Source organism: Onychomys torridus, chromosome 23, assembly GCF_903995425.1.
Source record: "Onychomys torridus chromosome 23, mOncTor1.1, whole genome shotgun sequence".
Taxonomy (NCBI): domain Eukaryota; kingdom Metazoa; phylum Chordata; class Mammalia; order Rodentia; family Cricetidae; genus Onychomys; species Onychomys torridus.
In genome coordinates this window covers 61,891,803-61,916,282 of record NC_050465.1, presented here as the reverse complement: position 1 = coordinate 61,916,282, position 24,480 = coordinate 61,891,803, and the positions used below count along the sequence as shown (strand labels likewise).

Here is a 24,480-nt window from a genome sequence, read left to right as displayed (position 1 = left end):
CTTCCAGCTTCTTTTATAAAATTAGCTCAAATTCAGGTCCTCCCCAGCTAGACTGTCTCTTTGACAGTGATATCTAAGGACTCCTTCCTCAGACACTAGTCTCAGTGCATGTGTTCAATTGGAGGCATAGTGTAGCAGAACCCCCAGGTAATGCCAGAGATTGCATTTTCTAGCACCCTGCAAATGGTGTGAAGCATTCTAGCATTAAGAATGACTGGAGCACATACCAGAGCTGTCAAAGGAGGCCGGCAGAGCCGCGGTCCTGCAGTTTGGTTTTGTATCTGAGGTTCTGTGAACCCGGATTAGAGTGAATAGGTCCCCAGAGCTTTTTGCCTTGCCAGTGGCTTTTATTCTCACTTTGCAGAAGACCTGCAAAATATTCTGCACCTGAAGATATTGTTCCATTTTCAATAAAGGCACCCGCTGTGGAGCCCTTGGTAAAACCGTTAGAATAGAACAGCTGTGGACAGAGGCAAGCTGAGCCTATATTTAGAATGTTGTGAGGGGCTGGGAAGTCTGTGACAAACCCATTCTTACTCCTTCTAGAAATGCCTGGGTTTGTAAAACCAAGAACGGTCTACAGCATCCTAGCTCTTCAAGCTGGGCAAAATTTAGGGTTGTTTATGAATCCGTTAGGACGGATAACACATCTCAAAGCATATTTCTCTTCCTCCACACATCTTTTTCTAAGTTGAAATAACATTACAACTTCAGTTCTCATTTTATGAGTTGGTACACCTTCCTAAGTACCAGCTTAAAGTCTGTGGAAGCTAATTGCCAACAGAAATTACATGTTTTGAGAGAAGAATGGGAGGGGAGCAGCAAATTAATTCAAACCTAATTTGCATTCCTTTGCCAAGTTTGAATTGGGACCAATTTGCAAACGGAATTATCTCCCTAGCCTTGATGGAGTTTATAATAATGCTGGAAGTTTCTTAACTCATGACAGTGTCTTTTTAATAAAGATACATTTACAGCTGTAGTCTCAGTGCCTTGTAACATATTGCTAATAATTTGGCTAATAAGATTTTAAAGTTAATTAAAAGGAAAGGAAACCCCATAAAGTCTGGTGAAGTGCTTACTGTTGGGTACTTTAACAGGCTGACCAAGCAAAACTTCTAAAAGGGAAGAAAGCAAAAACTTGTTCATTAGTGATTTATTAATGACATTTTTGGCAAAAATTATTCCTTTGCATTCCTTTTAAAGCAAGTGATAAACACTTAATGAGAGTAATCCCAGGCTTTTTTTTTTCTTTCTTTTTTTTTTTGTCATGTTTTTTTCTCATGAAATTCTCCAAGACAGCCAAGAAGCTGGCATTTAAGTAACTCAATATATTTTTTTATTTTAATGTGATTTTTATTATATTTTTCTTAATTTCCGAGATTATAAAATGACTACATCATTTACTCCTTTCCCTTACCTCTCTCCAATCCTTCCTATACACCGCCTCTTTCTCTCTCTCAAATTCTTCTTTAATTGTTATGTATGTGTGTACATGTATACATATATATTCATTTCTAAATATATAAATACAGCCATGTGATGTTACTTATATGTACTGTTTCCAGGGCTGCTCACTTGGTGTTGGATTAGCAATTGGTGTGCTCTTCCTTGGGAAGGACTATTTCCTCTCTCTCAGCGTTCCTTAGTTGCCTATAATTCTTGGTCTAGAGTTGAGGCCTGGTAAGGTTTCTCTCTTCTATTTTAGCATTTCTGTTGATCCCAACCTTGTTCAGAGCTTAATGTTGTTAGATTTCATGGGTATAGCTTTTCTGTCATTTCTAGGAAACGCATGCTCACAGAAAACTTACTCTTTCTACCTCCCCTTCTGATGTGGTCACTGAGCCTTAGGTACAGGAGTTGAGTAGATATATCAGTTGGGACTAGATTCTGCATTTTTTTTTTTTGAGTTTTTAATCCAATTTGTGGTTTTCTATAATGGTCTCCATTTGTTGCAAAGAGGATTTTCCTTGATGAAGGGTGAGAATTACACTTACCTGTGGGTATAAGGATTATGCTAGTAACTTTGTATTTTAAAGTAAATGGTCTGTGGGACTCTGAGTCCATCATCCTGCACTGGCCAGAGGAAACATGGTAGATTGGCTATGCTCCAATGGATGGCTCCACACTCATATGTATGTGGGCACACTAATTAGACTCAAAAGTCATAAAAAATTACATATGCTTTTGTGGTCCACTTACTGTGTTAAAGGATTTCTTTTTTTAAAATTAAACAATTTTTAATGCAATATTTCATGATCATGTTTTCCATCTCCTAACTCCTCCTAGATCTCCCCTGCCTTCCTCTCTACCCTACTTTATGTATTTTTCTCTTTCTTTAAAACAAACAACCAAACAATAAACACATAAAAAGAAACACAAAAATGGAAATAAAAGTAAATAAGCAAAAGACCAATAGCAGGACAATGCCTAAACAATGCAAGATGAGACAAAAGTCCACAAAAATACCATTGAGTTTGTTGTATGTTGGCCCTCTGCTCCTGGACATAGCACCTGCGCTAAAGTGTGGTTGATATACCCAGTGAGACTCTGCTGGAGAAGGCTAATTTTTCCTTTGTAAGTGAATATCAGTTGCAGATAGCTTCTTGGTTAGATATGGGAGCTATGTCCACTTCCCCATCTGGAAGCATTGGGACCTGGTCTGGCTTGAACCTCTACATGCTGCCACAGTCTCTGTGGGTTCATATGTGCATCAGTCCTGTTATATATGGAAGACACTGTTTCCTTGGAGTCATCCATCACTTCTGGCTTTTACAATCTTTCTGCTTCCTCTTCTTCATAGGTCCCAATCCTTGAGACTTTGGTGAAGACATCCAGGTTAGGACTGATGCTACTAAGTCTTTCACTCTCCACACATTCTGACAGGAACACTTAACACTGAAATCAACAAGTAAGCAGAAACACTATTCCTGAGTGAGTTTCCAAATCTCCACTACCAGCCTGCCTTCTTGCATTGTTTGCAACCTTTTTTCAAAGAGCAAGCTTCCAGGTAGCTTTGCTCTCAGTGGTGATGTGGGTCTTGTTGGTGTTTGAAGAGGATGGTGTTCCACAGCATGAGGAAGATGAGAGACATTTAATATCCATGCTGATGTCAATATGGCACCAGGAAGCAGGATAACAGAAAGGATCAGTCCTATCTGCCATGTTGCTTATTTGCAAGTGGCCAAAATTTTAATGTCTCTGCCGGGCTATGCATGTATATATGGGTATGTATATGCATTATTTGTATATGTGTATGTTATACATATAATTTGTTCTTTGATAATTGCATGCATACAATGTAATTTTATCATATTTACCAACAACTCCCCTTTCTGATACCTTCCTGGTATCCCCATACTCAGTGCCATGTCTCTCTCTAAATTTCATATGTATTTTTTTATGACTTTTGAGTCTAATTAGTGTGCCCACATACACATGAGTGTGGAGTCATCCATCGGAGCATGGCCAATCTACCAGAAACTATCCTCCTAAAGAAAACGGTTCCCTAGAAGCCACCAGTGTCAACAGTTCTTCAGCTAGGGTCCATCAGTCTATATCACCTAGTTGAATGGCCATAGATCTCCAAGCCCTTCAGAAAACTATCTTCCAATCTGGTATAACCCAGTGTATTATTTGGAATGCTGAAATGCTTTTCATTTTGGAATGTTCTAGGTGATTCTTCTGAGTATTATCCATCCAAACACCCCTCCCCCCATAAGCTACATCAGACTCTAGTTTCAGTGTGATTGTTGGGTGACTGGCATAAAAAGACTCACATACCTGACTGGAGGGAAAGACCTTGAATTGAATTTTGATAATTCTGTCTTCTGTTGTCTCTCATTCATTCCAACTCGGTGACCATGAAGTTGTCAGTGGAAAAATAAAGGAATTTTCATGAGGACCTATGCCTACTTCTCACTTGTGTGCATATATGCTGTTTCCCAGCATTGGATTCTGAGGTAGGCAGATTTTAGTGCCATTCTAGAGACACAATTGTTGTGACAAGGGCAGCTATTTGTCATCCAGTGACCCTTCTTCTCTTCTGTAGATGTTGGAGCATATAAATTTTGGAGATACATTTATCCTGTAAATTCTACAGAAGAGGGGAAGAGAGTAACCAAACACACTATCGCTGTGAATAGCTAGGGTTGAATGATGGTAGGGATGTTCTAAGGGACCCTGTAGAATATATCTTGGTACCTTTCCACTAAGAAGAGAGGGAGATGAGGTATTGATCTACTATTACCTTCCTTGATTGAAGGTTGATCTTAGGAGGCTTAACTCCTTGACATTTCTGGTCTGTCTGGTTTACAGGTTAAGAACACACCCTGGGGAAGGCTGAGGTGCAGATGTCTAAGATCAAGAAGTGCTAGTATTTATGAATTGTCTCATCAAGTTGAAAGTGACTTCTGGGGTCAGCTGAAGAGCTATATAAAAGGTTCTAGCAACATTTATATTGTTCCACCTTTTGTACTTTTCAGAAGTACTCAGAATCCATATTTAGCCTGAGGTGTCCTATCTACTACATAATGAGAAAGGTGTCCAATAAGAAGACCACCCACCAAACACTTGATGTAGAGTATAATTCCAGAACATCTACAGAAGATCACTGTGGGCCATGGTGGTGGAGGAAGGTTTACATTTGAAATGAAAATGAGGCTTTAACCTTCCAAGTCTATCCAGATTAAAATTAAGAGGTGAAGAAAGGAGCAATGGATTCTGGGAGCAAGACACATCCTGAGCAAAGGCTTGGATATAAAAATATGAAGGGGAAAACCTGTAAGCTGCTAGAGGAAATCAGAAGTCTAGAATAGGAGATGAAGTTGGAAAAGTATTATGGAATTTTTTTTTTCAGCGACCTTATAGTTGTGACTAAGTGTTCTGACTTGACTTCAAGCCAAGGCATTTCTTTCTATTTAATGGGACTAAATTTATATATAATTAAAATTGCTAGTCTCAGTTTAATGGAAAACATTACACGCTCTTACAGGGATAATTTTAAACCAACTGCTCTCAGCCTTTTTATATTCTGCCTTGGTAGACGTAAGAAATGATGCTAGGATGCAGCACATATTTTATAGGTAGGATATTTCTAATTTGCTGTATGTTATCCCAATCCCTTTCCCCTCTAGTTCAAGGGTGTCTGTAAGAATGCAAGTTGGATAACATAATGACATCATTACTGTCAAAAGCAATATAATCAGTTAACAAGAAAACAGCTTACAAACATTGGTCTTCAGTTCTTATGGAGTAACAACTTATTTGCAATAAACCTCAGAACTAGTTGTGAATAACAGTGTCTCTAACATAGCACTGCATAGCCACTGTTTTAGAGTCAACAATGCAAATAAGTGACATGCAGTCAGGAGCTACACATAGGCAGCCTTGAAATTGTCCCTCAGTGTTGGTCTTAGAGGTCAGCAGTAGAGGGAGCTCCCTTTGACCCCAAGGTGAAAGCATTCTGTTGAATTGGAGGCCAAAGGGAGCTCCAGAGCCTTAGGAGATGAGTCAAGTCTTTGCCCATTTTCTTCCCTATTCCTATGAGGCAGCTGGAGCTGGCTCCTGGAGTGGACCTGTCTCTGTTATTCTTTCAGATCCTCTTCCTCTTCTTGCTGTACACTAATGATCTGTAGGCATCTGAGCACAGACTACCATCTCTGGATCAGAAAAGGCACTGTGTCATTGCTGGAAGCAACCAAGGCCAATTGGTGTTTAGCCTTGGAGTCTCAGAGTTTGATTCCTTTAGTTAATTACTTATCTTTGCTGTAGTTGTTTTATGTTTTCTGTAGGACAGGGTTTTGTTATACAGTTTTGCTGTCCAGACAGGAATGGAACTCACTATGTAGTAGCCCAGACTATCCTTGAACTCTTGATCGTCCTGCTCCAGCCTCCCAAGTGCTAGGAATACAGATGAGCACTCCTACCCCATGCTTCATTGCTTTCTAGTGCTGATTTGGGCTTCTCTATGAAGGAGGCTTTGGACTTCAACGAAGACCGCTAAGCTTATTTTATAGTTAGAGAAATATGGCAATAATTAGGTGTTGAATGTGTCTGATGGTGAAAATATTAGGAAGAAGACAAGCAAGGTCAGACAAGAGCCAGGAGGCAAGGCCTTTCCAGAGGGTGGGAGAAGGCCTTTCTTGAGGAATCATCACTGGAGTCCTGCAGGACCAAGGGTATGCAGAGAAAATCCAGAGGAGAGTATATGAAGCCAAAGAATAATGGGAGTTGAGTAATGAGAATCTTTTCAGATCATTCAGAGTAACACAGAGAAAAGAGAAATACATGTACATATGTAAAATGACCTTAAACCAGATCACATGACTTGCTTCTCTTGGTAATCCTCCCCTAGCATGAAGTTCAGGAGGGATGCTACTGGTCACTGAGATGTCTAGTCCTTTACTCTTTTCTCACCTTCTTCTCTATGGAGCTTCCCCCAAACCCTAGGGGATGTTCCCAGTCTAAAGCAAAGAACAGATTCTCCTCATCCATCATGCTGATCAAAGCAGGGAAGTGATTTACTGTTGCACGTAGACTGGGCTCCAAGTGTAGGTCAAGTGGGTACTTTCATGATGGTAGTGACTTCGACTCTCTCAGGGCAAAACTCTTCAGTGTGTTTCTTGCTTTCTCCTCACTGAGCAAGATTTGGGTTTGCAGATGGTGGCAGCTATTGACATCAGTCATCCTTTTACTGTGAGTTATAACTGGTCTCTAAGAACTTCCAGTTTGGAAGTTCTGTTTTGATTTTTAATCATTTGTTAATACTGAGACCCAGTTCAACAGGAGTTCTCTGAGGAGTTAAAGATTGTGCACCAGATGGACCAGGACATGGTTCAGTAGGTAACTCACTTGTCAAGAAAGCCTAGCGACCAGAGTGTAATTCCCAGAAGACATGGGAGAAGGGGAAAACTGAATCCTGAAAGTTGTCTTCTGATCTCCCACACACGTTATGACATATTTGTATACACACACACACACACACACACACACACACACACACACACTAATAAATTTGAATAAAGAATTCTTCACCTTTTGATCAATTTAAAATGATAGTCTAAATTATTTTAGTACATGTCAGATGACATCTTTTGGAAAAAGAATAAAAATAGAATCTGATTGTCCTGGGCACTTCAAGGCCTATAGCTCAAATTGGGAACTCAGCTAGCTACTCTTTGAAAGTTATATTAGTCTATTGCTACCATAAACATGGCCAGAAAACAACATGGAGAGGAAAGGGCTGATCTCATCTTACAGGATGCAGTCCATCACAGAGGGAAGTTGAGGCAGAACCTGAAGCAGAGGCTATGGAGGAATACTGCTTACTGGCCTATTACCAATGTAGTACTTATTTTTGCTTCCTTATACCACCCAGGACCATCTACCTGCCCATGGATGGCATTGCTTGGCCCTCCCACATCAATAATTAATTAAGAAAATGCCCCTCAGTCCATAGTGTGTGTGTGTGTGTGTGTGTGTGTGTGTGTGTGTGTGTGTGTGTGTGTGTGTAAGAGAGAGAGAGAGAGAGAGAGAGAGAGAGAGAGAGAGAGAACCTATGTTTCAGAAGTTAATTAAAAAATAGTCCCTGCCCTTTAGAAAGACAAATCCAGTTTTTTTTTCCTGTGTTTGAATAACTTTCTCCTGTGCTCTTACTGTAGACTGTTGGACAGTGATCATCTTTCTCAAACTACATCAGACAGTGATCATCTTTCTCATACTACTGAGTAGCAAGCTACATGAAAGGTGTAGATGGGAGGTGAATGCCTTCACCTCTAGCTTCAATTCTCCAGACAAGCTTGAATTTAAAACTGGTACTGCCAACAGGAAAATGTGTGTCATGTATACACAATAGGACAAGTGAGCTGAGCTAGGCTAACTCATCATGGGTCATCACAGAGAGTTCCAGAAAGGATCTGAGTACCTTGAATGAATGAGTGGATCATGAGGAAGCCAGTCTTGACAAGGTAGTGACAGAGGGTCACTTAACTACTGATGGCAGAGTGGTCCTGGCTTTGGGGAGTCATCTTACAACCTCTTTGGCAGTCATAGAGACTATGACCCTGAGTTTGATAGAAAGTTCTTATTATATACTGCTCAGAAAAGAAAAGCAGTGTTAACATGTTTCTGGGATTTTAATAAGAAACATTGGTTAATAAATGGATGTTAATGAAATAGAGAAACACCCAGAGTCAACCCAGACTTGAAGCAACTTGAATCAGCACTGCCAGTTTATAATTATAGCATATGCTCTAATTAGATGCATGATTGATCAGAATTTCACAAAATCCAGTTCCAGTCTAGAGGATCAGAAAGGAAGATTTTTCAAGTCTTTGGGTGGCTGACTCAATTTTCCTTGATGAGTTTCATTCAGGTTTAGAGTCGAGATGAAAGAGTCCACTGTTTGTCATGTTTCCCTTTGCAGGGCTGTCCCTGGTAAAGTGTGGACTGTCCTCACCCGTGCTACAAGTCAGACCCATTAGAAACAGGATCACGTGACTGCTCTGGTTTCCTCAATATTTGCTGTGTCTCTGTCACCTGTGAGTGGCTGAGCATTCCGGCCCACCTTGTATCTCAGTTTTAGGAAAATTTTACTGAATATTCATGACAACTATTTTTTTCCAGTTTATAAATGCAAAGGCTTTCTCTATTTGATCTCATGTAAGCGTGTGGATACTTCATTCTGAATGTCACCCTGAAGATAGGAAAGAAGGTGGGAATCCATCGCAGAATTGGATAATTGGCACAAGAGGGTGTTTAAGTATTAGAAGGTTTCTAAGCTGCCTCTGTATCTGTGCCTGTTGTTTTGTGTAATTCTTCAGGGTGTTTCCAGGCATTTTATCAAGATGGATTAAGCAGCCCTATTTGTATGTGTGCAGCAATCAGTGAATGTGAGCATGGTCAGGGATGGAGAAATTCATGCCTGGGTTTCCAGTCCTAACTGACATGAAAAAAATTGAGGTTCCTTAAAATAGGGATGTCTTATCACATTATTGTTAAAATTAGTTCTATGCAAATCCAAAATTAGAAAAATCTTCTTAACAAATCGAAGTGGAAGCTAGAACCCCATGCTTTCTTTCTAATGGAATCTTTTTGTAGGCATGTAACATGTATTATTTATTATAAGATTATATGGAATCTCCAATTATCACATGAGATGCAAATTTCATCCTGTGATAAGAGATTATTTCAAAGTAATCTTGATGAGACCATAAAATAACATTAAAATGGAGAATGCAATTTGAAAATTTGATATGATTAACTTGTAAAAATTAAATATATGGGCCTGGAGAGATAGCTCGGTAGTTAAGAGCACTTGCTGCTCTTTAGAGGATCTGGATTTGGTTCCTAGTACTCACATCTAGTGACTCCTATAAATTTAGCTCCAGGATGTCCTCCATGGGCATTAGCACACATGTGTGCATACAAGCACATACACAGACAAATAAGCAAACAAATAAATCGATGTTATGGGCTTATCCAATTAAACAGTAAAGCATATACTGGCTTACTATGACACCATTTAGGATTCTCACAAAATAATTTTGCCAAAAGACTAGTTGCTAGAACTTCAAATTTCTAGTCTTTTTCTCTCATTATTTGGGGGCCAGGTCATTTCTCTTTATAAAGAATGAATGCGTGTACCCACCAGCCTAAGACTCTGGGAATAGAAAAAGTACAGATACTGTCTTTCTGAACTTTGTATTTTGGTTGGAGAGACAAGGACAAGATACTCACACAAGAAATCTTTGCATTAAACCAGACGTTTGACACATGCCTTCAGTCTCAGCACCCAGGAGGAAGAGGCAGGTGAACCCCTGAGTTCGAGGCCAGCCTGGTCTACAAAGCTAGGTTCAGGACATCCAGGGCTACACAGAAGAACCATGTCTTAAAAAAACCAACCAACCAACCAACCAACCAAACAAACAAACAAATAAAAAGAAAACCTTACCTGGCAGGGGAGATACCATGATCGTGAAGGTGATTTTCCCAGAGAGAGGCTTATCCACTGTATCTTGGAGGTGCTGATCCTGTGATTTCTCTAAGTGTGGAAAACTCAACTGCATAATTTGTGGTAGGAGACTGCACCTATGCTCTTCTCTGATGGGAGGAATCTCTGAGGTGTCGGGATGGATCCTATAAGTTTTAGGAGAATAGAGATACAGTGTGATTAAAATGTTGAGGAAACATTGTTGTTTTAAAAATTTGTGATTTGATGAATAGATAAGACCTGAAAAGGAGAGAAAACAAGATGAATTGGGGGCTTATGAGGAGCAAGAGAAAATAAAAACAGAATTTAACTTAGTAAGCAATGACTGAATGATTGGGTGCCTATGAAGAAACCTGGCACTGTATGCCAAGATCTTGGCTGTCCTGAAGTCCAGTCTCCAATGTGATAAGGAAACAAAACAAAGAATAAAGAAAATAAGCAAGACCCATTTAGATAATGAATTGCATTTAAAGGAATTCATAGGTTCAATGATAGAGAAAGGCAGGGGATGTGGGGCAGATATGTGTTCAGTATTTCCTTACTTTAATGTAAATGTGCATTTCCCAGGATCTTACTAAGATTTAGATTTAGATTTAATATACAAGATGATGCTTAAAGTTTGCATTCAGAACAAAACAAAAATCTCAGATGACATGAGTGCCTTCTTCACCCACTCCAGGAAAAGTGGTAAGACTTTATAAAACATGGTCTGAGGATATAGGGATAAAGTAATGTCCAGAGCGCAGGAGTCCTTGTAGGGCAGGGTAGGGAAGAAGCTTGAAAGGGAAGGTGAGGAAGATCTGGATCACACTGAGGGGTCTAACACCCAATTAGGAGTCAGGACTTCATCAATGAGGCTCATGCTCATGACACCCAATTTGTTAGTCAGATAAAGATGGAGCTTCAGCCAGCTTACTAACCCATGGTCCAGTCAGGGCATATGTAAAAAAATGATGCTGGTACTGCTCAGTTGGGGGGATCTAGACTCAGATAATAAAGAATTAAAGAAATAGAACTGCAATAATCCTACCACTTAAAAAAAAATTCATCATCGGATACCAGGCAGCCTGGGAATTGAACCTGGTTCCTTTGGAACATCAGTTAGTGCTCTTCACCACTGAGCCAACTCTCTCCTCTTAACCCTATCACTCCTTAATGATCCCCTGTTGATAGGAAGGAAAGAGCTAGCAGGATCAACATCTAAACAGAAAGTGGAGGAAATTTGTGTGTTTGTTCATCATGTAGGATTGTGTCAGGGAAGGGAAATTTTGACAACAACTACAACAGGAGTGAACACATGTAATAGGGATTCAAGTGCAAGCTCTGCCCTGGAGTTTAAGATTTTTAAATCAACCCTTAAGAGTTTCAAATGTATACATATGTAATTCTATTTAGGGTAACATATGGGGAGAGATGAGCAATAACAGGCTGAACTTTGGGGCATATTTATGACCCGAGGAAGGTTGAAGAAGCACAGGTAAGAGAGGAAGGCCCTGGGGATACACTGAGAAGATGAGGATGAGTCACTGGAAATAGTCCCTGTCCTTATGGGAACCAGATGCTGTGTGATGATGGGACCTTGGCTACTGTCACTGTCATTGATTCCCACTGCTCTGCAACCTTTCTTCCACCAAAGTTTTCTATTGGACCACAGTTTTGAGGATTGATGGCCAAGTAACCTGGGAAAGGATTGCCATCTCCGTGTGTGGAGGGGAGAGAAGAAGAGATGGGAAGACACAGTGCTAGGAGGGAAAAACCATTGGACTCACACAACTATGGTGGTCCCAGGAAAAAATACAGTGCACCATTGCCATGCATCCTTGGGGGGCATGAGCAATGGGGCAGTGCCCCTTGGTGACTCATTAGCATACAGAAACTGAGTCCTGGGCACATGAAGGTCAGTACACTTGCTATCAGTGAGTTCAGAAGGACCCTGCCTTTCTTGGTGTTCAGTGTAGCATTCTTTCTATTTAGTCAAGGTGAACAAGTGTGAAATGTGAGGATATATGCAGCATACCTTGGTGGGAGTAGGTGGGAACCCTGGTTCTTGCATTCATTGACATTAGCCTTGGGCTTATGCTTTGGTACATAAGGTGACATTCTTATGTTTACAGAATTCCATATGTCATAAATATAAGAAAGCTTTCAATGCATATTGTGGGCAGTTCCACACATAAATACTAGATGGCAGCCCAGCACTGCCTTTGGGTACTGAGGAGTCTTGCCTGATTCTCTACTCAGCACCAATGGAAAATTTTAGATGTTTTCAGAAGGGCTTCAATGGGAAAATTTACAGAAATAAGTAAATGATGCTGATGACACATTTGTTAACCGCCTTTCTCCAAACCACTTTTTAAATTACAAATAAGACATGCAATTTAATGAGATGGTAAAAACTGAAGACAACCAAAAAATAGGCAGAGAATGTAAATAGCTATTTTATAGGAGCAATGCATAAAGCAATAGCCATGTGCAGTGTTTAACTTCTTGGGAGAAGAGAAATTAAAATTATGTAAGTATGATTTTATTACCTCTTGATCTGGTAGAAACATTTCCACAAGTTCTAATCTAGAGAAAAATTAGAGATGCGGTTAAAGATCTATGCACAAGTATCCTGCTCAATGTTTTATTTATGATAATCTAAAGACATTAATTCTTAGAAGATGCTATTCCCTACAGTAGGATATTATACATTCTTAATTGATTCGGCTTTATGTTTTAGTCAGCCTCTAACACAATTATATGCATTAGAATCAGTTAATATAAAAATGCGGGCATGTGATTCATAAAAAAAACACAGAGAGAAGAGCAGGCAGCCTCTTTGGAGAGGGAGAGGGATGGGATATGTGTGGATTTTAGTCATCAGGAGAAATGATGGGATACAAGTTTCTACTATCAGGCCTTCGCTTGGCTGGTGATAAAACAGACTCATGACCAAATTGATCTCTCTGGTCACCTAGCAAGGACTCTACAGGAACGTCACAGGATGGAAACCTAGATCTTTTCCTTAAGACATTCTTTCTGGAGTCCCATGAGTGTGTGGGGGCCTCAGTGTAATACTCAGGGATGCTGTCAGTACACAGGTTTCTGCGGCAGTTAAGAAGGAAATAAGTCAGTAAAATAGGAAGAATCTTCTCCCTCCTGAGTGATACAGAAATATCTGTACCCATTTTTGTTCTATTGACAAGTGCATTAATCTGCTTTTAATTTCTTTCTTAGAATATTCCTATGCAACATATACTATCTTTTATGAAAAGCAGGAAATTGTAGCTGCCTGAGCCTTTTGCTTTCAGTAAAGACATGAATGAATGAGACTATGGAAAAATTGATGGCATGGTTTGATCAAGAGTTTGCTTGTTGCATTCATTTAGAAAAAAATATGAACCAAGTGTTTGATTTATTTATCTACTGACCTTATTGAGCCAGTTTCCAAATGCTCTCTAGCAGATAAAATAAAGGAAGCCTTTTCGTCATGCTTCGGCACTTCAGTAACTATAATGAAAAAGATTATATAGAAGTCAGTCTTGGAATGCAGTGCCAAATAAAAACTTTAACAGGCTTTAATCTAGATGAATATATTTTTAAATAATAGCCTAATATAGTTTCTTATTAGTAACATCACAATCTGGATGTGGTCAGAGTCCTGGTATTTTCGCTTTACCTACCAGCCAGACAGCTTGAAAACTGATGGGGGAGTAACTTCTGCAATGGCTCTCTGATTCAATTTTGGTGTTTTTAAATTCTTAAAATAGTTTACTTTTTCAAGTTAAAAATTTCTTACAAATATATATATACATATATATATATATATGTATATATATATATATATATATATGTATATATATGTCAAGCATATTCCTTCACCCCTTTATCTTCCCTCTTTAGCAATTTGCATTTTTATTTTTTAACATGAACAATAAAAAGTTACATCAAAGTACTAGCTAATAGCATGTTTTTACTAGATCCTGAACTTTTACAATGAGATCTTTCAACTTCTTTCTTAAAATTTCATTCTGAATAGGACAACATATTTCTCCGTGCTCTCTGAGATATTTGGACATATACTATTTCCAGGCTCCCACTGAGGCAAGGACAGAAACACAGGGGGAGGAGGTGAAATGATAGTGCTGTTGACCTATTAGAATAATTTCCATGGAGAATTGTATATGTGATAGGGGTGGGAACAGGGGCAACTGCCCCGCTGAGTCCTCTTAATTCGTAGAAGTGCTGGAATGTTTGAGTGGGTTTTCCAGGACAGGTTGAAACCTTCCCAAACGAGAATGATGAAACAATAGATTTTATTATAAGGAAACACAAAAGAAGCACTTAATAGTATTTATTAATTTAAAAAATGCATATGCTTGACCCATGTTTAATCTGCCTTTTATCTGTGTAGTTGATATTATGAGATAACGAAGGAAGAATATAATTTTTAACAACTACAATCTTGGCGCTCTCTGGAACATTGAGGAAGGTAGTTCTTTGTATTTTGTTCATAATTTTGTTTGGGGGTAAATTTGAAAGCATCGTAAGAAACATCTGCATGTTTTGGTAGAGGGTCATGGAATTTCTTTTTTATTTGCGTTTCTTTGCTCATCTGTGTGTGCAGGTTTTTTGCAGTGTGAATGGTCTGGATCATCTTTCATTTTATTTCATAGACAGAAACATAAATGATAACTTGCTTTTGGCTTCCTGATGTCTCAGTAACTTCAGAGTCTAAAACCCACAGGGACTTCCTGCTCTGACTCTCACTGTCAAGTCAAGAAGACCAAACACCCCCAAAGTTAGGAATGGCCCAAGGTCAATGGTAGAGCTGCAGTAGAGACTAGGGTCTCTTCCTTGACTAAAGTGTGCAATTCTTCTACATCACTCTGACTTTGCAGATCTAGCCACCTTTTCAGTAATGTGTTAAGGGCTTGCCTTTGAGTATGGGCTCATTATTGACACCTGGGCTTGTCTTTAGGTGAGGCTCACTATTGACACCCATGATACCATTCTAGAACTCAAGAAAGCACCCCAGCCCTTTCTCTGGTCTATCACCTTCCAGTGGGTGATACTGAAGTTGTTTCACTACGCACTAGTTACTAATTAACAACAAATAAACTCATTCTAAATTTTAGAGTTTTTTTCCTGATGTTTTTAGGTTTTTAAAAAATTATCATTTATGATAATGCTGGCTATAGATTTGCCATGAATAGTCTTTATTCTTAGTTATTTCAGAGGTTTTATCATGTAGTCTAGGCTGAGAATGAATTTAAATTTATGGTTCTCTTGCCTCCACCTTCCAACATCTGGAATTAAAGACATGAGCCCTAACAGCAGATTTATGCAGTGCTGGGGATCACACCCAGGTCTTTGCACATCCTGAGTGAGCACTCTACCCACTGAGCTACATCCCTGGGCTTGGTATTCACTCTTCTTCTTCTTCTTCTTCTTCTTCTTCTTCTTCTTCTTCTTCTTCTTCTTCTTCTTCTTCTTCTTCTTCTTCTTCTTCTTCTTCTTTTTTGGTTTTTCGAGACAGGGTTTTTCTGTGTAGCTTTGCATCTTTCCTGGAGCTCGCTCCGTGGACCAGGCTGGCCTTGAACTCACAAAGATCCACCTGCCTCTGCCTCTCGAGTGCTGGGATTAAAGGCGTGCGCCACCACCGCCCGGCATATTCACTCTTCTTTACAACTTCAGTGGAATTCAGTGATAAACTCCATTTTTTTGGCTTTTCTTTCTTGAAAGACTTTTAATGACTACTTCAATCTAGTTGTCATAAATTTCTTTATATTGTTTATATCTTCTTGACTTAATACCAGTAGGTCATTTTTGTCTCTAGGAATTTATTCATTTCTTTGGTATGTTTTCAGTCATTTGGAACATGTGTTCAAGGGATTCCCTAAGGATCATTTGGATTTTGTTGGACTCTACAGTAACGTCCTCCTTTTATCTCTAATATTGTTAATTTGGATCTTGTCTTTCTTCTGGTAAGTTTGGCTAGGAGATTGCCAATATTATTTTATTATTATTTTTCTTCTTTATAGTATTTTTATTTTACAATTAACTTAATTTCACATATCAGCCATGGATTCCCCTGTCCCCCCTCCCTCCAACCCCCCTATTTTGTTATTTTTTAAAAAAATCACCTCTTTGTTTGATTCTGAGAATTGTTCTATAGTTTTCATTTCATTCAATTTTTTCATGATCATTATTATTTCTTGCCCCACGCTTTTTGTGGTTTGGGTTGATCTTATTTTTCTAAGCTCTTGAGGTGAATTATTAGGTTATTTATTTAAGATCTTTCTGGTTTTTTAAGTGTAAGCACTCATAGCTGCTAGCTTTTCTTCTAGAACCTTGTTGAGTGTATCTCGACAAGGTCGGTAAGTTATGCTTTCACTTTCATTTGTGTCGCAGAGTCTTTTAGTCCCCCTGATTTCTCCAATGACTGAGTGGTTATTCAAGAGTATACTGTTCAGTTTTCATGCATTTGTATACTTTGTATTTTTTATTTATTTTTATTTATTTATTTGTTTGTTTTTGCTACCAGCTTTTAGAGAGCTATGATAGTATGGTCTGATAAAAAAGAAGAAGCTATTTTGAAATTTTGCATTTAGTAAGACTTGATTTGTGACCTAGAACATAGTCTGTTTTAGAGTAGATTCCATGGAAGGCTAAGAAAAGTGTGCGTTTTATTTCTTTTAGATGGAATTTCCTATAGGTATCTATAAAGTCCATTTGTTCTCTAGTGTAGTTTAACTCTGAATTTCCCCTTTTTATGTTTACTTTGGATAGCTTATGTAGACATGAGTATGAGGTATTGAAATCACCTACTATCACCTAATATTGAGGCTCATCTGACTTTTGCTGTTTATTAGTGCTTTGTTTTATTTATTTATGAAATTTAGGTCTTTAGTGTTTGTTGCATGTATTTACAATTGTTATATATTCTTGATGAATCATCCATTTATTAGTGTGCACAGACCTACCTCATCTCTTCTGACTAATTTGAGTTTGAAGTCTACTTTATCAGATCAAAGAGCAATGTCAGCTCTGTTTCCCCTTTCCTTTTATAGAAAGATTGTACTTCACCCCTTGGCTCTCAATCTATGAATGTCTTTACCAGTGAAGTGTGTTTTCTGGAGACAGGAGATGGTTGGATCTAGTTTTTAATTCAGTCAGCAAGTCTATGAGGCTTTAGTAGTGAGTTGATGACATCACAGCTAAACTTATTGAGATGTTTCTCATTTCTGTAATTTTGTTGGTCACTTTTTTCTGGTTGGTTGAGTTATCACCTGCTCTTTACTTTCTCCCCCATTAGTATAAGGGATTTGCTGTTTAACTCTGCTAGGTACAACAGATTCCTTCTTAGCTCTCCTTTGTTTATTTCTTATTATGATTCTTATTCTTTCTTATTCTCTCATGATCGAGACTTCCTTCCTCTTCTGTGTATAATATTCCTTGAATTCCACAGTGCTGGCTTGAGAGGTCATGAATTGCCTTAATTTATGCTTGTCTTATTATTTCCTAATTTCTCCACCAGTTTTAAAAAAGAGCCTTCCTTGATAAACCTATCTTTGTTGGCAATTATTTACTTTCAGGGCTTGACATATTTTACACTTTCCTGGTTTTGAGGGTTGGTAAGAGATCTGTTCTTTCTCTCTTTGTAGGTGGGTTTGTATTTTTTCCTTATAGATTTTAATATTGTTTCTTTCTTTTGGATCTTTTGACTTCTTGATTATAATACATATAGAGAAGTTCTTTTCTGGTCTTGTGTATTTGGGCTTCTAAATTCCTTTGGTATTTGGACGTCATTTCTCTGAATTTGGAGGAATTTCTGCTATAATGTCATTGACTAGATTCTTTATTTCTTTCGTGTTTACCTTAGTGTTTTATACCCTGTGAATCCTTAGGATTGGTTTTTCATCCTGGAATGTTTTGACTTTGTGGTCATGCTTGTTTATTTTTATTTTCTTTATTGATGTTTGGGTGCAGTATTTTGTTAATTTTGCCTTCTATCCTTTCTTCTACTTGTTTGAGTTTATTGGTGATGCTTTCTGTTTTTTTTTTTTTTAATTTAATTCACTGGTCTTTTTTTTTTTAAAGTATTTATTTATTTTGGGGACACACACACAATGTGCCATGAAAAACATGTGATGGTCAGAGGACAGCCTATGAGGGTTGGTCTTCTCCTTCCTTTGTATTGGAGTTAGTTCTCTCCTTCTTCCGTGTGGGTCCTGAGGAGTGAACTCTGGTTATCAGGCTTGGTGGCAAGCCCCTTTATCATCTGGGCCATCTCATCGGCCCAACTCATTGTATCTTTAATATTTAACTTTTAAGTCTTCTCAAACTTTCAGTTTCCTTGCTGAATTTCTTCAGTGTTCCTGGTTTATCTATCCATACTGCTGATTTCCTCATCCAATGTGTTACTTTTTCCTCTGGGTTGCTGGTTGTATTCTTTTCCTATTGCTGTGCTAAATGCCCTGTAAAAGCAACTTAAGAAAAACAATTGTTTTGTTTTGTTTTGTTTTTTGTTTTTTGAGACAGGATTTCTGTGTAGTTTTGGTGCCTGTCCTGGAACTCACTCTGTACACCAGGCTGGCTTTGAACTCACAGAGTGCCACCTGTCTCTGCCTCCCGAATGCTGGGATTAAAGGTGTGTGCCACCACTGCTCAACTTTTCTCCTTCTTCTTCTTCTTCTTCTTCTTCTTCTTCTTCTTCTTCTTCTTCTCCTCCTCCTCCTCCTCCTCCTCCTCCTCCTCCCCCCCCCCCCCCGCTCCTCCTTCCTTCCTTCTTTCCTTCCTTCCTTCCTTCTTCCCTTCTTCCTTCCTTTTATTTTCTTTGCTTCTGGTTCAAGGGTACAGTCCCTGATGTCGAGAGAGGGGCAGGGGCAGGAATTTGAGGTATTTGCTTATGTTGTACTTAGTCACAGAGAGTGATAGGTGTGAGTGCTCAGTTTGCTTTCCCCTTTTTATTTCATTCAGGACTGTGCCACCCACAGTTCATGTGGGTCTTCTTACATCATTTAACCTAATCTAGACAATCCCTCATAGGTCTCTGGAATCTTTCCTCTTAGGTGACTCTAGGTTTTGTTAAATTAACAATCCATATTAGCTCTCAGGCTGCCTTTCCTCTCCAGATCCCGGGTTGAATTGATGTTATTGTTTTTCTTTCAGGTCATTGGTCATTTTTGCTAGCAATCTTTTGAATCATCATCTGGAGTTTTCCTATTTCACTGTCTTTGTACTCTGTGATTGAGGAGTTGTGATCTTTCGGAGGAGTCCTGCTGCCTTGCTTTTTCAGATTTCTTGTATTTCTGTGTGGCAATTTGTACCCCTGCTGATTTGGATATCTGTTCTGGTTGCCTTTTCCAGGACTGAAAGGCTTACCCTTGGAGTCTCAAACTCCAGTTCTACCCAGGTAGAAAACAAACTGCTTTTGGAAGTGGCTTCTGGTCTCTCTTTTCCCACTAGGGAATTTCCCAGCCAAAGCTGCATTCTGCTGCCTGTCTGTGTCTACATGATCCATCTTTGCCTCTGTGTTGTCAAGTCTCCTTCCTTTGCCTTTCTGTGTTTCCAAAGCTCTTCCTCATTTTCTCTCTTTGGAGTGTAGTCTCTGTTATGAGCTAGCTCACACAAAGTCAGCTTCTCATCCATATTGTTACCCAGAAGCCTCTCTTGTTATGTTGAAATTAACAACATTACTATGTGCAATCAATCAAGCAGCAAGTGGGAGCAGAGGTAGCTAGCTGGCAAATATTCCTTGGATTCACTGTTTTGTGCACTGGGTCAGATCTTGAAGAATACCATTTTTTCCTCAAGGTGCCCACGTTTTTATGGAATAGTTAGAGGCATCTGTGAGGAAGGCCATTAAGCAGTGCTTCTCAGTCTTCGTCTGCAAACCACTCTGCATGGCCAGGAGAGGGAATGCATACTCATCAGTCTGGAAGTGGAGCCATTTAGTGTCCAGCCTATGGTCCTGCCCTGGCACAGCATGCCTGGATTTTCTTTACCATCCACTTTTCTCTCTCAAACAATTTCTGAGCATACTACATTCTACTCCACACCATATCTGCATTTGTCTTAGTATAAAAATATGACTTTGCCATCTCAAATCCTAAAATAAAACAGATATTCCATGCTTCAGTCCAAGGCTCTTTTTGCTCCTGGTATTTGTGGAGATACTGTACCTCATTCATAAGACAGAAAAAGAGCAGATATCCTCAGCCTTGAGGTTTGGGAAGTCCTTATGAGTGACTGCCAAGGCAGGGGGTTAGGTACTGGGGTAGGAGGGGAGGGAAGTGGTTCTTGTAGCTAGTGCACAAGTAGAGGGACATCAAAACCCATCACTAAAATCACAGAAGCCCATTCAAGACCTGAGCATATTGCCAAGACAGATGAAGACATTAGTGCCATCTTTTCCCACTTCTGCCTTCTTTGTGGCTTCAGGCAGCCTTATGAGGCCCCTGTGCATGTGTACAGGAGTGTGTTTGCTTGCATGTGTGCCTTTAGAAGCAGGATTAGGAATCCCTTTGCCTATCTAAGACTTAAGGGATGGAGAAGGAAGGACAATGTGATTTTTAAGGACCATTCTTTCCATAGTAAGGGTCTTTGGCCTCCCAAATCTGCTTAGAGAGAGCTCAATTCATCTTCCTTGATTTGGCAACTCATGATTTACATGTCTGTATGATTCACTCTCTGCAGCAACCCTACCAGGTCAAGAGTGACTCTTACCATTTGCTAGATGATCAAACAAAATTTGCTCTTAGTCAACCTGGCTGGACAGTGGCAGGGGCAGAATTCAGAGCAACTGTGCAAATGTAGATGAACAGTCATTAAAAAAGAAACACAGAGTCAATTGCAGAGTTAAAAGCCCAAGAGGTCAGAGCAATAGCTGAGAGCTGAGACTTAAAACTGCCTTTCTTACCCTTAGCTGTCACTATCATCCTTACCCTCAGAATGAGGCCTACTTTCTATGTGTCTGTCCTTTTTTATTGACTTTCTGTTCTGCCTTCTCATTGGGTGGAAACACAACCACATGACTTTCTCATCACTGCCTGTCTATACAGACATCCAGGTCTTTTATGGTTGGTATTGAGATTAAAGGCGTGTGTCCCCATGCTGGCTGTATCTTTGAACACACAGAGATCTGCCTAGCTCTGCCTCCCAAGTACTGGGATTAAAGGCATGCACCACCACCGCCCAGCTTCTGCTATGGCTTGCTATTAGCTCTGACCCCCAGGCAACTTTATTTATTAACATACAAATACCTATCATGCCTTGTTCCTCCTCTAGCAGGCTTAGAGGCCATTTTAGCTTGACTCTACAATTTCTTTTTAGGCCTCTTAGTTCCTAGAGACCATGATAGATTTAAGAGAGTGTATGAAGATGGATATGATGTGTTTCCTGCTGGCTCCCAGGCCAGAATCCTTCCCCTTTCATGACACTCAAAGCAGCATGCAAGAAGGTTAGTAAGCATTCAATTACATTCTTGGGGCAATTCAGTTCTTATTTAACGTTAGCGGATGTGAATGAGGCAACAATGTTTGCACAAGAAACACAACAGAAGTAATATAAAGAACTGGCACCTGGACAGAAAAGATGAACTGGCATTCCTGTGGGAACTTTGTCTCAGTCATTTGATAGAAAGAGAGAAATCACTCCATAAATCAGTCAAAGCTGGTCTTATTCTGCCATTCACATAACATGGAATTACTTGCTGAGATTGATAAATGGATGTCTTTGCTGGAGTCCTGTCACCAAGTCTTACATAACTTACAGTGCTATTATTACTCAGGTCCTAGGAAGGACTTGTTTATTTTAGCTTCTATCATCTTTCCAGTCCGGAAGCATGTCTTTTATGTATTTGCTTTTGAAAACTGGAGTAGATGCTAACTTGGAGAGGCTTTTCCACGACTCTCACTGGAATATAATTTGGAAGGTGAGTGATACGAGAAAACACACTGATTTTTTTTCCTCACTTTGTTCCCAGAGCTAAAAGAAAACAGCAACTGCATATTTTATTATAAAATCAAGGCTAAACTGAAGATATAGTTGGAACTCTAGAAGTGCTAAGGTATATAAAAGTACAAATTTTAAATACATTAGTACACAGCAGGTTTATCAACTTCATTTTAATAGTTAAAATCCAAAGGGGACAGGCACCACTTATTCATGTGTAAAAATATTGATATGCATACACGTATGTGTGTTTGCATAAAATAAACATGCGCACACACAGACATATATACAAGCTTATTTTAAAAGTCAGATTCTATTTTTTTTGTGTGTGCTTCTGGTTTTTAAGATGGGGTCTTATGTAGCCCAGAATGATCTCAGATTCCACCATAGTTGAGGCTGGCCTTCAACTCTTGATCATCCTGCCCTCCCATCCAAGCAGTGGAATTATAGGCATTTCCCACCATGCCCGTCTTGAATTCTATTTTAAAAAACATTTTGAAAGGGTAAAACATGGCATATCCAGTTTTATTCTGTGTATCCTATTTTATGTATCCTAAATTAATGTCCCTGGGAAAAGGTCTGAATTTTGGCGGTGGTATGTAACAAGGTAAATGGGTATAACTCGAAGTAATTTTTAGGATCCCCAAAGGTTTTGGTGAAAGTTGAAAATTGATACACACTAGTCATTTTGTTTTATATTTTAATATGTGAGTTGTGGATATGTTGTTTTCCTTTTCTTAAGTTATGCATATTTTTATATTTTAGGTTAGCAGAAACTTTTCACTGAGTAGTCATTGCATTTTTAAATATTCAGCCTCGAATTATTCAACACTTAATTCTCAAAGTAAAAAATAAATTCTCCAAAATGAACAATGAATCATCAAAACCCATTTGGCTTGCAACCTTCACAGGCAAATTCATATCAGTTTGAAACTAGAGGGATATTTGATGCCTGGACACCTAAAATGTGTTTTATATCTTAGCTAAATAACAAAATAACATAAAATTTTGAGAAGAATCTAGATTTCCTTTTGTCCTTTCCTATTTACAATTATGTGAGAATTCTGAAAGTCTTACTAATGAGATTTCCCCCACGTTTCTAATAAGAAAGCTCCTTAGAAGAGGGAAACTTCTTGGTTTACAATGAAAACAGAGAGCCGTCTCCCACCCTCTGCCCCTCCTGCATTCCACCTACAGATCACAACTGTGCCATCAGCTGTTCTCTCATTTTCCTTTTAAAACATACTTTATTAAACAGTTTCTTATTTGACAAGCTTGTTGGGTCCAGAGAGACATGAAGAAGAGAGTGGAGGAGGATGCTGTTTCTCTCTGTCGTCCATGCTGGTCCACACCACATACCGCAGTTTGCCAAGTCCTGCAAGGAGACATTCCTTGGACTTCCGTTGCTCTTGATTTTCTTTCTATTGGTCTCATTTCTGTGAAATGGGCAAGGACAGAAACAGTAACTGAAAAAGACGATTGGACACGAACCAAGATGCACGTGTCCATTTTGTTTTATCCATTATCTCAATTATTTTTCTGGTTGCTACAACAAAATAATTACAAGAGCAGCTTAAAGAAGCATGGATTTACTTTGAGTCATGGTTCCAGGGTACAGCCCATCATGGTGGGTAAGACATGACGACAGGAGCTTGAGGTGGCTTGTCGCATCACGTCCATAGTCATGGCACGTGAACATGCAGGGGGAAGCAGCGTGTTTTGGGTAGGGCAGCATCAATATATAAATTATCATCCTCATCTAAGGTGAGACAATTTTCCTTGGTCTCTCTAGATGTTTTTGTTACATTCTCAAATTTCCTTGTTTTTCTGTTTCGGAATAAAAAATCATGGTTGTAAAGTTCCTGAAAGGGATGTGTCTAGGTCTTTGGGACCAAATATTTCATAGCGATGCATTGTATCTTATATGTTTATACCAACTGTTTGCATGATTATGGGTCATTTGATGAAGTAAGCATACAGCTGGGAGAGGCTATAACTGTCTGTGGACACAGCCTTGAAAGGTCAGGGAAGCAACTTCTTCCTGTTGATTTGAAGAAAGGGTCTTGCTGTGTAGCCAAGTTGGCCTTCCTGTCACCAGAGTCCACAGAGACTGGCTTGAAGGTGCCCATCCTCCTCCTGCCTTAGTCACCAAACCCTGGGTCACAGGCATGTGTTTATGAAGAGTTGCAAAGTTACTTCAGGCTCTCTGTATGCGTCTTTAGTATATAATAGCTCTGGGATGCCCAGTACATATGAGTGCTTTAACAAAGACACATTTGTTATTAACACTATTCAGGCTTGAATAAAACATTTTTCTAAATAGTGAAAAGTATCTTGAAAGAGGGTCTAATTTTATCATTTAGGAAAAATATTTCTGAAACTATGTTTGATGGAAATACATCCACACACAAGGAAGTGAAAGTAAAATTTAAATACATTTCCTGCAAACACGGAAAATTCTCAAATTTTATAAAATCTGAGACACGTTGAATTGAAAAATGTGCAGTTACCTTACATTATGCTTATTAATTATGTCCCCACATGATGCT

At 39.1% G+C, this 24,480-nt stretch overlaps 1 non-coding gene across 1 annotated transcript; it reads left to right on the top strand.

Annotated features, from left to right (window-relative positions):
- The first annotated feature begins 9,944 nt into the window (after nt 1–9,944).
- LOC118573545 lies at nt 9,945–10,104 on the top strand. The gene has a single exon (XR_004943654.1). It is a non-coding gene; the product is annotated as a U1 spliceosomal RNA (small nuclear RNA).
- The last annotated feature ends 14,376 nt before the right edge of the window (nt 10,105–24,480 follow it).